Raw genomic sequence first — 16,028 nt, forward strand, 5'->3', positions numbered from 1 at the left:
TTCTATTGAAATTTGTTAGAATTCTAACTTTAATCGATAATAATTAACACGCAGTTAAATATTGTAACCATAGATTTTAAATATATTATAATTGAGAACTTATGAGGAGCTTTGTACTCGTATTAAATTTTTAAACATTTCTCTTGAGCGAATAATTTTCAATCGACATTTATAGAAAAAAAAAATAAAAAAAATTTCTCTTACCTATGAATAGCCCAAAAAGAGCTGAAAATTTTATTGTAAATATTTTATTTTTATAAATATTTTTCCGAAGAAAATAATTAATAATTATATTACATATTATTACTTATTTTAGTGTACCTATAATACACCAAATAATTTTTATTGTAATAAAATAAAATAAAATAAATTTAAACTGAATAATTTTAATTATTTTTTTTTTTTTTTGCAGAATATTAAAAGAACAATATTTTGCACATTTAAGGACATAAGACATCATATATCTGATATTTAAAAAAATATGAAGAAAATATTTTGCCGGTTTTTAATGACATAAGAATATCATACTTAAAGAAATATTAAAATAATATAAATCCTACCTCTAGTTATAATAAATAATATTAACTCCCTATACTTTCATCACAAGGTTAGCATAAAGAGAGTATGATATATATATAAATCTAAGAGATTATTATACTGTATTTATATTTATTTACGATATTTTAGTGTATTTATTTATAGACTTATAGTATATCCAAATTTATCTTTGATATAAAAATAAAAATAATAAACAAAAAAATGTTGCGTCCAGTTATACACAATATAAAATTAAAATAATCTGTATTTTATATAAATGTGTATACAGTATACATCTAAGCACAGATACGTACACATAGGAACGGCTTAATTACTAAACTAGGCGACCAATACGATATAATTTTTTTAATGTGAACAATAATAAAATGAGATAATATTGGAATTCATCATAACATAATAACATACAATATACTACAATACTCGTCGACATCATCGTGTAATTGATTATTATCAAAACAGCTTACGTGATACATTTATATATACCATGTTTTCTATACCTTGGTTCACTGAGTTCGTTGATTAGATAATAATAATAACAACTACGACATTATATGAGTGTAGAAACGGCGTTACCAAGAAGTATTAGCAAGTAACAGCCACTTAAAGAGAAATACTGACGAACGATGCGCAATGCAGTCAGAGTAGGTTAAGATGAGGATGCACACTAAAGACAGACATAAATGAGAAAAGAGTGAAAATGATGAATTTCTGCTGATATGGCTGCATACGAATTGAGTCCCAATAAAACCTGGGATAAATTGCGTTTCGGCTGTTTTAAGGTATATACTAATTGATCCCACGCGTGTTTTTAATACTGAGTTCCGTCAAAATTTAAAATAAAATATCTTCCTTTCCATTTTTACACTTAATTTTTTTTTAAATAAATAATTTTTTATATAATAATATATGACCCTAATATAATATAAATAATTTAAATGTTACTTGTGTATAATTAAATGAATATAGGTGATGATAAAACTACAGTTTTATATTGGTAAAAATGTGTGAGATAAACATTGTATAAAATATCAACGATATCCCGAAGTCGTCTACATATACGTGAAATATGGTTGATTTTATATTTTACTCAAAATAATCCTTGGACTTAATGGGCGGTTTTCATTTGGGCGAATGACCCAAAATAACATATCGTTTGGGCGAATTTATACATATCATTTTAGCGAAATTTACACGGGACCCTAATTTATTTAATACATCGTTTGGGCGAGTTATAAATATATTTTTATAAAAATATATATAAACTAATATGTTTTCCTTCACATTTTTAGAGACTTAGAACTTTCAGTTAACTCTAACTGGTATGGTTAAAAATGTATTATATTGTTATTATTTTAACTACATTTTTTTTTGGGCATCATTATTTGGGGCGACTTAATTGGTACCTATATTATTTTTTCCCCGTTTAGGTATTGAGACTCAATTAGTATACAGCTGATATACAATGGCGGCGCACGGTCGGCGAAAATAGTCCGTGTTTTATCATTTTGTATAGACAGCCTATCGAATGATGAAAATTGGATCGGTAATACCTAGCCGATGCGAGAAGAGGAAGAATTAACGAGTGGGCAGAGATAATGCGAAAAAAAATTGTCTGTCCGTAAATCATTTTATATACGAAAGGCGACTTGTATGAGTGAACGATGTATACTATATCATACACACAATATAAAATATTATAAGAGTCTGGGCATGCTTGAACACACGTAACACGCATTATTCTAAAATGCCTAAACCGAAACAAACACGTACAAGCGAACAAAAATTTATCTTAAACCCGCTGCCAGATTTACCTGTGAACGCTCAAGGCATTCCTCTCGATTGAAAAGCAAGAGGAATATATTTTAGAAATCAGGCGAATGCTACACAAATGTTGTTGTGTATCCATACTCCTGAGTCAATAAACCGTAATAAGCATTGTGCAATAAATGTAATAACCGTAATATAATTATATATGTAATAAACTAATATATGTAATAAATCTCTATATATATATATTATATATATAAAAATGGAGTCAAAAATGTATAACAATTTATCAATTGAGAACGACTGGGCCGATTTGGCTCAAATTTTTTTTTAATTGTTCGTAATTGCCAGAAGGTTTTTACGAAAAATATTTTGGAAAAACCCTTTTTTTTAATTTTTTGATGATTGATTTTTTGTGTTCCGGAATGTTTTTTTATTTTTGAGTATTTTCTTTTTGGCAAAACAACGTTTGCCGGGTCAGCTAGTATAATATATTTATACATCATTTAAACCTCGATCTAAACATATTATGGGGTGTAAATAACTGAACAAACATTTTAAAATTAAAATACGTATATTATAATAAGTACATAAGTAGCGCAACCGCAGAAATTTCCTGAGGGGCAGAGACTTATTTGTACCTATATATAATAGTAGGTATCTATATAGCTATAAATATTATTGTTTAATATTAATAATAAGATTCGTATTAATACTGAATAAAATTTGGTACTTGAATACTTAAATACAACTCAATAGGAGGAAGTTCTGAGTTCAAACCCAGGACCCCTCCCTCAATAGTACAAATCGTGGATATACGTAATTTACGAAATAAAAAAACTAACGTCAAAGCAGTTTTTATATATAAAAAAAAAAGTAATTATAGAAAATAAACTAGATCTACGTTTAGTGACTACACACAGACACGGATAGGTGTGAGATCGAATAAAAATGTGCAACCTTCTCCAAGCGGTCAAATCGTGACGATCCGCGGCATCCATCGACGATCATCGATCGTTGGAAAACTGGTTGCAGTGTCGTCATCGTTGTCATAAAATCGGCGTGTAAAACATAATATATATGAACGAATGGTTATTCACGGTGATGTTTTCGTAAAATTCCTTTCTGATGATAAACTGTTACCACCCCACTAGATAGGAAATTCATTGCTAAACTGTAATAATAATATATGTCATGTGCGTTTATGAATCCAAGCAATGTGACCCAATTCCCGTGTAAACCCAAGCTTTCCACTCCAATGTAAATATTATTATTATCAAACACTTGTTAAAAACATAACTACGTATAATAATATTCTGAAATTGTCTGGTACACTGAGCGCGGATTCGGGCTAGAAACACATAATCACAATTCGCTGACATCGTCAATGATCAGTAGTGGCGTATTTATGAAGTAGTGTAATGAGATTAATTTCCTATTAGCTAAGTTCACATTGACAATAAATTTTAAATATTTATCTTTATAACTACAATATTAACTATTAAACAATATCATATAGATAAAAATCCTATTTAAAAAATTCTATAGTATATAACAAACAAGTTATAGTTATGCATCATAAGTTATGGCGCATTAAGCGGTCTATATGACAAAACCTCAATAATTATCTGTTGATTTTAAATTTGGTATCAAATAAAAGTATAATTAACTGTTTTCATTTTTTTTTATCACTAAAATATAACAAAAAATAAATATTTTTAGTTTATTTCAATATTGTCATAAATAGCGCTCAAGTAAAACAATGCTAAAAAAAATAATCCAAACAGACAACAGTACACTATCGCCACCAAATACCAATTTGTTTAAACCGCCTGCCAAATGAGTGTAACATCCGTACAACTTAATATTTTTTGTAAAGATATGGAATACGATAAATTATGTTGATAATAATACCAAACTATAGAATGTTTTTAATATATATATTAATACACTATATTAAAATTAACATAATATTGAAATTATTTATCGGCATTAATGTATTATATAATATGAATATATGATATTTAATACAATTTCACTAAATCACTGTTTGAATCATGACATAGTAGTAAAACCTCGATTAACCGTTACCCTCTCATCCATCAACTTTTATTATACGTTACCCACCATCATAATGATATCATGAGAATAAAATAATAACAATCATCAATATAATAGTGTAAGAGAAGTGTTTCCTGTTTTCTAGGACATGTGCGTTAGCAAAAACTTCGATAAAATATACGTAAACATATTACAATATATAAGGGTAAATTATAGGTAAAACATTTTTCAATTTTGAAACGACATTTCTGTTTTGGTTTTAAATACTAAACAATACTTAAGAGGCCACAACATCCACATGTGTTGTCTCCGTCTTACAAGTACATAACATAGAAAATTTACGCTTAATAGATCACGTTTATCTCCGTTAGTTTAAAAATTAGAGTGAGTCGACCTATTATGAAACTTGATGGTAAGAACATTTTTTGTGATTGTGTATTGGTTTTTGACGATTATTCAGTTTTTAAGTGAGTTATGAGCATTTATAATTTACGATATGTTATATACACATAACTTGTTAAAAAATTGAACTATCTTAAAAAAGCAACATACAAACACAGATAATGTTCTTACCATCAAGTTTCATAATAGCTTGATTCATTCTAATTTTTAATCTAACGGAGCTTAATGTGATCTGCTGAGCATAAATTACTGTGTTGCACACTTATAAACGGAGTTAACAAATGCGGGTGTTGCGGCCCCTTATAAGAAAATCAGATCTCCAGATTCTGGGTCTAACATCTGTCAAAAGTGGCGGGCCAGTACTTTTGTATACGACCATTTTTAATACAACTTAATTTCTAAAAATATTTTAACTTTATAACTATTTGTAAAATAAAATTTTAAAATACCATTATTTTATTTTTTTATCCCGATTAATATTTGTTGTATAAAGCTTTATATTATATAGAAGACACATAATTATTATAAAATCCAAAAACCAAGACAGTAAATTGTAAATACAACAAATATATTTCTACCTAAATAGCATAGTATAAAAAATTATATTAACTGATTTTAACTATAATAAGTACAACAACCATCAATCTCATTACGCCATATATACTACAATTATACAATTATACAAAGAATATAACATTACAGATATATAATTATACATATGTAGGTATACATGTGATCTTAAGCTATAAGTAGTACTAAACGGTTAACATACCTATAAATAGGCACCAAATATGTAATCAAAATAAACCATTTTACCAAAACAATAAGATAAACTAACTGTATCATTAAATAATACTATTACTGAACCTGATCTATAGTATAACTACTAACAGTAGTCCTAATTATTATATGAGTAAAATATAAGTGATAATTCGATTAAATTAAAATTTAAAAATGTGTACGTAAAAATAAGTATATATGTATAATGAACATGAAAATACATGAAAATACAAATACTGAAACAAAATGTCGAAAACATCTATAAAATAACATAAAATACCTAAAAACTATTGTTGTTTTTAAACGTCAATATTATTAAGGGGCGTAAAAAAAAATAATATCAACATTTCTAAAAGAATGTATTTATGATATTTTTAATAACACCATCAATAAATAAAATCTCACAGTAAATAAGTAACATATAATATGTTATACTTGTAATAATATAATTTAATATAATATTATTAAAAAATATGTTCACACAATTTTTTTATATTTCAACACAAAATAAACTGTGAAGTTATAGACTTACGGATACGGTTATCTTTGCTGCTTTAAAACGAATACATAACATATTTAATCTCCTCAATAAATTATTTCACATAATAATAACTCGCCAATTATACCAACCACACACCATAACAGGCTAACTGCTTCACCTACATGATCAGTTTTGATGAAATTTGATATGCATATGTAAAATAAGCACCCACTAGTATTTTATACTGATCAAAAGTTTTAAGTATTACATAGTTGGAAGGCTAATGATATTAAAATAAATATAAAGAGTAAAGACAATAAAATGTTATTCTTGTTATTAAAAAAAAAAAACCACTTGTAAAATAAAAAATTATTTTCAAGATTTGATTTTTATTTTGTTAAAAATATAATTAAGTAGGTGTATTTCTGTACCCACAAATATTAAAAAAAATTTACTTATTGCCATGCTATCAATTTTTTACGTAACAAAAAAAATAGGAAACTAGCTTCGTATCTTTTATAATTTAATTTAATAATTTACCCAATTTACAGAAGATAATTAAGGTTTGAATTTTATTACAAAGACAAACTGTTAATGTATATAAAAATAGATTCTGAACAGAGAAGACAGGTGGATAAACCCTTTTTTCTAAAGATAATTTTCATTGTATTATATTTAAATTATTATTAGTAATTTTTAAATCAGGTAGGTTGAAATATATTTTGGCAAAAAAATCGTATATAAATTAATATTGACATATTCTATAATATTATAGAAGTAAAGACCACAGTAATGAATAGGTTCATGGTATAACATTTTTTTTAATTTATATATACTTTAATAATAGCTTCAAATAATTAGTCTAAATATTTTTATTTATTTTTTAATTGCGTAGGTAGTGTATACAAAATGAAAGTATAAGAAATAACAGAAAGTTCCAAGCTTCAATTATAATATATTTTTAATTACAACTTAAAACTTAAAAGCTACTAATAGCATTTGAAGAAAAATTATTACCTTTTGAATTTTAAAACTTTTTAAATATAAAACAAAAATTAAAATATTATCAACATAAAAAAAATTAATAAATTGAGAAATTGAGAAATATCTATAAATAACTAATAATAACCTAATTATTATACTAATTATTTTTCAAGTCTTTAAAATCATTTAAATCTGAATTTAAACAAAAAAAAACCAAATTGATTATGCCGGAAATTAATATCTCATAAATCATAAATATTCTTGTTCTTATTTATTTTATTGAGAAAAGTATTGAAAATACCCAAAAACAGATAATATTAATTTATTAAAATATACTACCAGAAACAACCACTCATAATATTAAAAATTGAAGCAAATAATTTGCTATTTATTATTGTCGATTCTAAAACGTGATGAAAAAAATAAACAAGCACACATCATTTTAAAACCAATATTACGTTAGCTCAGTATCTAAGATACATTTGAAAATGTTAATAGAAATAATTTATGAATATAATAATGTAGGTACAGCACGTAATATTATTACTCTCGTAGTCTCGTATCTCGTTCGTATATAAATGCCAGGGCCCAGGGTACATTGAAACCATGATCTCCCATTCTCCCACATTAAAAAATGAATAAAACTAACTAACCTTTCATTACAAAATACTCAAAAATGTTTGGTATAGTACACTAAACCACAATAATTTGGCAAAAATAACCCAAAAAATAATATTATAAACAAATTTAAATTGTAGCAAAAATAATAATATTTTAATGCATACAAATAAATAATAATGGGAGTAGCCGAATTAGTTCTCATTTAAATTTATGGAAGTTTCCGCCAAAATTATCCTAGTTGGTTATCACCTCGGTTAACACCATGGCCGTTTTCCACCCAAGGTTGTATTCCGATCTCTGCCAAAAAAATTAATTAATTACTTAAGTTTTTTTTTTGAGAACTCTTAAAAATCTAAATCCGCCAAATACTAATGATTACGATGTACGCGTCTCACTTTATTTCACAGACATTGATCATAAACTATTGTTTATATCTTATCTTACACTTAATTATTTTTTGTAATCATTTTAGCAGCGCACTGTTTATTGAAGCACCTAAAATGCCGTTTTTAGATGTATACACGTGTATACATTTAAAATTGTTGTATATATTAGCATAATATGTCAATCGTTACTCGCAGGGTCGGCCTGGCCAGGGCCGGAGGGCCGGGATTCCTGCCTGGGCCCTTGCCGTATTATAGTTCCTGGACCCCTGTACTGTGTTACCCCAAAATACAGTTTAAAATTATTGCTGGGCTCCAGAAAATAATTCCTGCCTGGGCCCTCAGGTACCCAGGCCGACCCTGGTTACTCGATATCGCTTCAATATTCTGACATGGAAAATTGTTGTCACAGACCACGGTTTAAACAGGTTCAGACTGGTAGCAAACAATAACCTATCAATTATACACGGATAACATAATAATAATACGATTAAATAATAATAGCAGATATTAATAACACTAATAACTTGGGCACATTATTTAGTAGTAATTATAATAACTCTCAATCTCCGCCACAAGCTGTTTAAGTTTACAGGAGGTAAGTTAATTAATTCTAATCACAAATCATAATATCTAATATGTAATTTATGTTTCAATAAAAAAAATAATAGATAAATATCGCAGGATATTCAAAAAATATCTTAAATAATTTATTAATTTTTTTTGGCGGAAAACAGTCATGGTGATAACGGCGATGGTCATTTTGACGGAAAACAATTACACCCAAAATGTATAATGATCCTACAACTACTCAAGTTACTTTTCGCTTTTTAATTACACACATTTCGCTTCCCAATTTTACAGACTTAAAACTATCAACTTTGAAGTATGCCCAGTTAAAAATGTACGTTGGCGATCATTGATGTAGTAGACAGTAGTCAACCAGTCGTCACTTAGGTATATAAAATAAAAATAATAAAATATGATAATTTAAAATTTAAGATTGTTGAATTAATAGGTTTAGATTAAATTAACCTTGCAAATTTAAAGCAAACTTTCTTCAAATATTTTAATTATGTAAGTTTTCCATTAATGTAGTCAGTCATACAGTTTTCCAAGTATTGGTTGTTTTTTTTTTTTTTTTGTTTGTTGGTAAGTTTCTTTGTATTACTACTGCAAAATTTAATTTAATTTAATATTTGAATACTATTCAATCTCCATAAAATAAAATATATTAAGATTAAAATGAAAGTTTTAACTATTTGACCTGAACAGAAACTGGAACAAATTTTAGATGTGAGGTAGGAGCTCAGGAACTAATTCTGTATCAGCCATTATAATTCACATCAAATAACTAAATAACATGAAAAATATCATGAAAAATGAGAATAATCAAATATAGCAATATAATATATAATATGTAGATTGATACTGTAATGTATTTCATCTATGACTTTCCACACTTTCTTGAGAATATCATATTGTATACACATATAGTTCATTTTTACATTATAACGTCTTAGCAATAAGTTATATAGTTAGTATATATAGTAGTTTATATCTAACTAAGCTTACCAATACAACAATACATGTATTTACATAATAATTATATTACAATTTTTGAGTTGTCAAGTACCTATGATAAGATTTTTCTTTTTAAAAATAATTGGTTAGTAATTATTAACCAATTAAAAGTTAGTTATATTCAACGACAATTTCAAAATTCTTTATGTTTATTAAATAGAACAACACTGAACACATGCACATAATATAACGTCCTTTTAAATATTGAAAAATAGTTAATATCTTATCATTTTATAGGCTACTTAAAATTCCTGGTAATAACAAGCTAAAATTAATTGTTAATACAGTAAAAATGATTCTCATTAAATTAAACTCCTTAACTCTCACTATACCTAGGTATTCTAATCATAATAGTTATGATTTAATATTGTTAACTAATTACATATTATGAAATAATTATTGAAGAGCATAAAAATCTGGGTATAAAGCTCTTAAGATGATGGTTTCTTATTTATTCTTTGAATAAAATCAAAAAGTTTAAGGTTTAACAAAATTGTTTGGTAACTTTTCATAGTAATTGATTAGTACCCACAAAAAGATAATATAAGTTAATAAATAAATCTAACAAAATATAATATACATAATTAAATACCTAATACAATATGTTTAAAAATAATTAATAACAACAAATGTAGGTAGGTTTTTGTTCAACTATAATTGTACAAACGTTTAAGTTAAATTAATTTAAATAAATACACGCATTGTTCAAAATAAATGATATTATTATATTAACCCTTCAAAAGTTATTTTGAAAATAATAATTTAATAATATTAAAAATAATTTATAGGTAGACTATTTTTGAACATAATTAAAATAATATGATACTACCAATTAGAATCCCTGAATTTACAAAATAATACCCTAGATATTACCTAAAGTAAATTCAACTAAATTCAATACAAAATGCTTTTGTAGTAATAGGTATTCTTAAATAAATTTACATTTGATCACAATCGTTTAAGTGCTGAAAAAATAATTTAGCTAATGACTTTAGACAATAGAACTATGTTACACACAAATGAAAAACATATACATCGTCAAGTACTTAACTAAAATTAAGTACCTAACTAGCTAATAAACCATTTAAAAAAATTGTCTAATCTAGGGATGCCATACGTCCCATATTATACAGGAGAGTCCCGTAATTCATGATAGTGTCCCGGTGTCCTCGTAACAGAACCAATATCGTAAAAATATCCGGTATTATGAAATTATTGTCCCATATGTCCCGTAAAAATATAATACATTATTGTTTAATATTTGTATAATATATAATATTCAAAATGTGTTTTCAAATGTCAAGACAAAAATATTTTTAACCACTGATTGACTGATAATAGTGATTAACATAAATGCATAGACCTTATACTAAGGTCTATGATAGGGTCTATGTATAAATGTGTCCGATCTATGCGTTCCTATCACTTACCGTTTGGTATACAATTCTGAATCTGGTTCCTAACATATACTCAAAGTCAAGATTGTGAACTACTACAATACTGCATACTCTTAACTATAACTCAATCATTTACCAAATAAAATATTTATGATCATTTTAATCTTTAAATTATCTATATAAGTCTATAAGATTCTAATTCTATTATTAATAATGTTATAAAAATAATATTTGTATGTTTATTTAAATAAATAATAAGAATGAATTGTTTGAATAATGAAAATTATTAATGGTTAAAAATTATTTTATTATTTTTATTTGACTAGTTATTTTTTCTTACATTGTGAAATGTTTTGTGCCATATTTCTATTTGGTTTTTTAAAAAGCATTTTTAACAAAATAAACTGTTTTAAAAAACTTATTAAGCTATAACATATACTGGGATGGTAGGTACCCAACGGCCAACGTTTCAATCCCCCCCCTAACCCTAATATAATTGTTTATAGTTTTGTCCCGTATTTTTTATTTTGAAATCTGGCATCCCTAGTCTAACCTAACTTAATTATTAAATTATTAAACATCAATTTTATTATAATTAAACATCTCATAAATCATAATTTTAATAACTTATTTTTATTTTTTTTTTAATTAATCACCTATGACTTATAGTGTTTTACAATTTAATTTACTATAAGTATAGGAACAAGATTGAATTACATTTGTAACATACAATTTGTTAGGTATAAACCATACAAATAAATGTAAGAATTAAAAAAGTTCAAGTATTTGATTTTATTTAATATGAAAACTCAATAAGATAAATGTCTAAACTAATAACACAAATCAAAATAAATAGTGAGGAAATTAACTTTAACATATAAAAGTATATACAATATATATATAAGAGCCCTACAGTTTTGTGTCCATGAAAGTAGCTGAAAATTAATAATTGAGTATCAACAAGAATAGATCTTATACATTATGTTCTTTCAAATTCTGACCTATATTGTGGTATATTATACTATATTTAAGGAGGGAACAAATTAAAACAAATGGCTATCTATTATTTACCAACTTCGAATAAAATAAGCACTAAGTATTTAAAATAACATTTTTAGGTAACCAAATACTATAGTATACTGTTGTAACCTAATAAAATATGTTATCACTATTTAAAATGAAATAATTTGCAATAAGTATACTTAACTCAATCTATAAAAAACACTAATTGAAAAAATTCCTTTCTCTTAATTATCTGAGGTACAAAATAAATGACAAAAAAAAACTCATAAGCTGTAAACTTAACCAACATCAGTAGCGGATTCTAGGGGAGCTAAAGACCTCCTATTACTTATTAGCATTAATATTATATTTATAAGGTGTAACATCAAATTCTAAATTGTGTACAAAATCAATGTAAAAAATTTTGAACCCCACAAAAACAAAAACCTTGATGCTCTACTGACCAACATTGTACTTCTACATAAATGTAATACTAATACATATAAATATTTAGATATTTAATTATAAGCTCAAATCTACATGATCTCTCATATAAAAGATATGTCAATTGAATATAGTTCTAACTAATTTATAATATGTTTAATAAAGGCATCTAGGTACTTAGCACATTTATTTTTTTTTATTACAAAACCAAATAAAACTTAATCATATATAAAATATTTCAATAAAACATCAAAATGGTATTCATTTGTCAGTTTTTAACTTTAGTAACTCATCACAACTAGACATGCACGTGCCTAATGTTTATTATTGGTGAATTTTAACTGACGCTGAATTATGTACCTAATACATATGATTTCATATTGATGTAGAACATCTACATTAATATTTTAGGTTGTTTAACAAAATACTGAAATCGTAGGTTCCTAACTGCTATCAAATCAATAAGAAAATAGTTGTTTTACAACAGTAGGTACAATTAAAACAGAATAAAATTTTTTTTGATTTGAACACTGTGGGCTAGATGATATAACTATAAACAGTAAAATTACAATAGAAGACCAAAAATAAAAAAAAAATCAACAATAATAATGAGACATGCAAAATACATTTATTGTTCTAGAGGTAAATATTTAGTCTTTAAAGAAGCTGTTATTTGAACAAGTTGATAGGTTTTACTCGAAGGAGATGAAAACATCGCAACAAAAATGACCTTAGAGGGGTAGATAGGTAGGTATGATAATAAAAATTACTATTTCTTAAAAATACAATACTATCAATGAAAAGAATTCAATCACAGAAAAAATAGAAATATACGAATATAATGATAGAAATACTCTAATTCTATTGTTGTGTAAGAACGTCTAAGTGGTCAGACCAAGTACATTACACACACTTGTCTTATTAGTAATTCTAAGGTAAGACTTACGGTGTTATCGCGGCGTCGGGTTCAAACTGTTGCTCAGCCGTGATTCGACGACGTCTGGTCACTGTCGAGTATCCGATCAGTAAACTCCTTTCGGCTGACGCACATAATGATCACAATACTTCGACTTAAAAACCCGAGGATAACTAGTAACGCGCGCAAATAAACGTATTTCTCGTTGTTAAGTTTTTTACACTTTTCGTACAAATTCATAGAACAAACTGCAAAGCCGGTTGAACGTCAACACGGAATGTCGGAATCAATGGTAGTCGAAGTCCCCGTTGGTCAGGAGCAGCGCCCGACACTCGGCAATTCGTCGTGTCTCGCCGCCGGCGATCGGAACTGTTGGTGGACCGCGACGACATCTATTCTATCGCAGCACAACTTACGTACCTCAGTGCACAGAATATAACAGTGCTCAGTGTGACCACCACGACGTATTTATTTTCGTTAAGACAATAATTGATAACACAAGTGATACATGGAAGATATGAGATATCTTCTAAGATCGCGCATCATACATTCTTGGTCTACTTTTTCACCCTTTTACCTATTGTAAATTTTAATTACTAATTACTAATTATTATTTATTTTAATAATTATTGGTCATATATTTAGTGACTCACGTCTCACGCTCAACAATCAGCATACAATTAACTTTTGAGTAAAATTAAATAAATGATAATAATTATTGTGAATCGAAGAGTTCAGACTCATTTTTGAAGCCTTCTTCGAAAGGGCAAAATGCGATTAGCACGTAAATCTTACTAGTTAGTAGTTACTACTCTAGACTACTAGAAAATCATCAACACAAACCATTGAAACCACTATCTATCCACTTAGGAATACCTACCGCCTAGCTATGTGATGGTTCCCGGCTTCCCGCCTTCCCGGTAAAAATGCCTATGTAAACCTGCCGATGTACATGAAGTTAATCCCCCACTTTGTATGATAGATTTCAAAATACCACCAAATAATTTCAAATTGTGTTTCCCTAATTGAAATCTTTTTCTATATTTTTTATACATTTTTCAACTTTTTTAGCCAGCCCCCCCCCCCCCCCCCCACTGACTTCAAAATATCACTAAACAATTGTAAATAATTGCAAACCTTTTCTTATGTTTTTACCAATTTATGCAGGTATACATTTTCGTTCTCATTACTTATATAAATTTTGTGTTTTTCATAGCTAGAGTCTAGAATTAAAAATTTCGTTTCAAATCAAACTGATATTATTGAGTATTGACCAAATGATATTTTGCATATTACCGATGTCATATTATTTGAAAAGTTAAGGAACATTTTGTTATTATAAAATACCTAATTATAAGTAAAAAAAATAATAATAATCAGTATTTAGTACGTATTTACTTTATTATTATAGAATAAATTATTGATAGTATAAAAAAACAAAAAGAGGAAAATTAATTTTATTTAATTTTGTAAATAAGAATCATTTTTCTATTGATTAATTATTATATACTATAATACTACATTATTTTTCTTCACAACCTATGATATAAATATAAAAACGATAAAATAAATAACAAAATACTTAATTCACCTTTTTTTGTTTCATTATAATTTGTAAAAGACTATACCCTATAGGTATAATATTATAGAGTTACATTATATGGTATTATTGGATAACACAACTTTAACAACTTTTGGTACAGTACACATCAACTTTACAACAGTTCAATTTTAAATAATGCAACATTATTTTAAACTATACCTAGAGTAGTAATTAGTATTATATTATATTAAACTGTTTTTTCATAAATGATACGTAGATACAAATTGACGATAAATTAAAAATACTACTATTCTTTGTACAATTTATAAATATAAATATTACTAAAACAGAAAAAGAATTGATTCCAATTCTCATAATATCCATATTATATCATAGGTACATCAATATAAACAGCAAGACGACAATATTAAAAATAGTTAATTATTATAGATATTATAATATTATGTAACCAATATAATTCTTTATTATTTTGTAAATATACACTATTTTTCATGTGATTAGTTTTATTTTTTAAACCTATATGATGCATATAAATACAAACATGTTGGTATCAAATTTAACGTGAAATGACGATTTATCGAAAAATAATTGAAAAGAGTATAATAATTCAATAATAACCTTATAGACGTTTAATATTTTGTTCAACAATGGTTTTGGCAAAGACATGAAAAAGGGGTTGTCTGAAAGTCAGCAACTGATCCTTCAAATTGTTGGGTACTCGGGTGGATGGTTCCTAGGTATTGATATTTATTAGAATTTACATACTTGAATTTGGAAGTAATGAAGTACTTATAAATAAAATATAATTATAATAACTATTTTGGTATTGTGTTAAATTAAGTATACGTTTTATAAAATAAAAACAATGTCCACTAATATATTAATTGTTTAGGTATATGGAAATTGATATTAAGACTAAATGACACCAAATAGTAATTGGAAGATTTCTTGCAATTGAAAAAAATCAAACGTAAACAATGTATAAACAATTTATTAAGTATTAAAAATATTTATTCACGTAATATATAAAAAATTAAATATTATGATTTTGGCAAGCATGGTATCGTTTTGGAAATGATTCATT

The 16,028-nt window shown here is 26.3% G+C and overlaps 1 protein-coding gene across 3 annotated transcripts in view; it reads right to left on the minus strand.

Annotated features, from left to right (window-relative positions):
- The window catches only part of LOC132921391 (triple functional domain protein), a 116,493-nt gene extending 102,794 nt beyond the window's left edge, over positions 1 to 13,699 (minus strand). For all 3 annotated transcript variants that reach the window (XM_060984397.1, XM_060984398.1, XM_060984396.1), the window contains exon 1: positions 13,411 to 13,699. The gene's annotated coding sequence lies outside the window, so the exon portion shown is untranslated. The remainder of the gene's footprint in view (positions 1 to 13,410) is intronic.
- Between the last annotated feature and the right edge of the window lie 2,329 nt (positions 13,700 to 16,028).

Source organism: Rhopalosiphum padi, chromosome 2 (assembly GCF_020882245.1).
Source record: "Rhopalosiphum padi isolate XX-2018 chromosome 2, ASM2088224v1, whole genome shotgun sequence".
Taxonomy (NCBI): domain Eukaryota; kingdom Metazoa; phylum Arthropoda; class Insecta; order Hemiptera; family Aphididae; genus Rhopalosiphum; species Rhopalosiphum padi.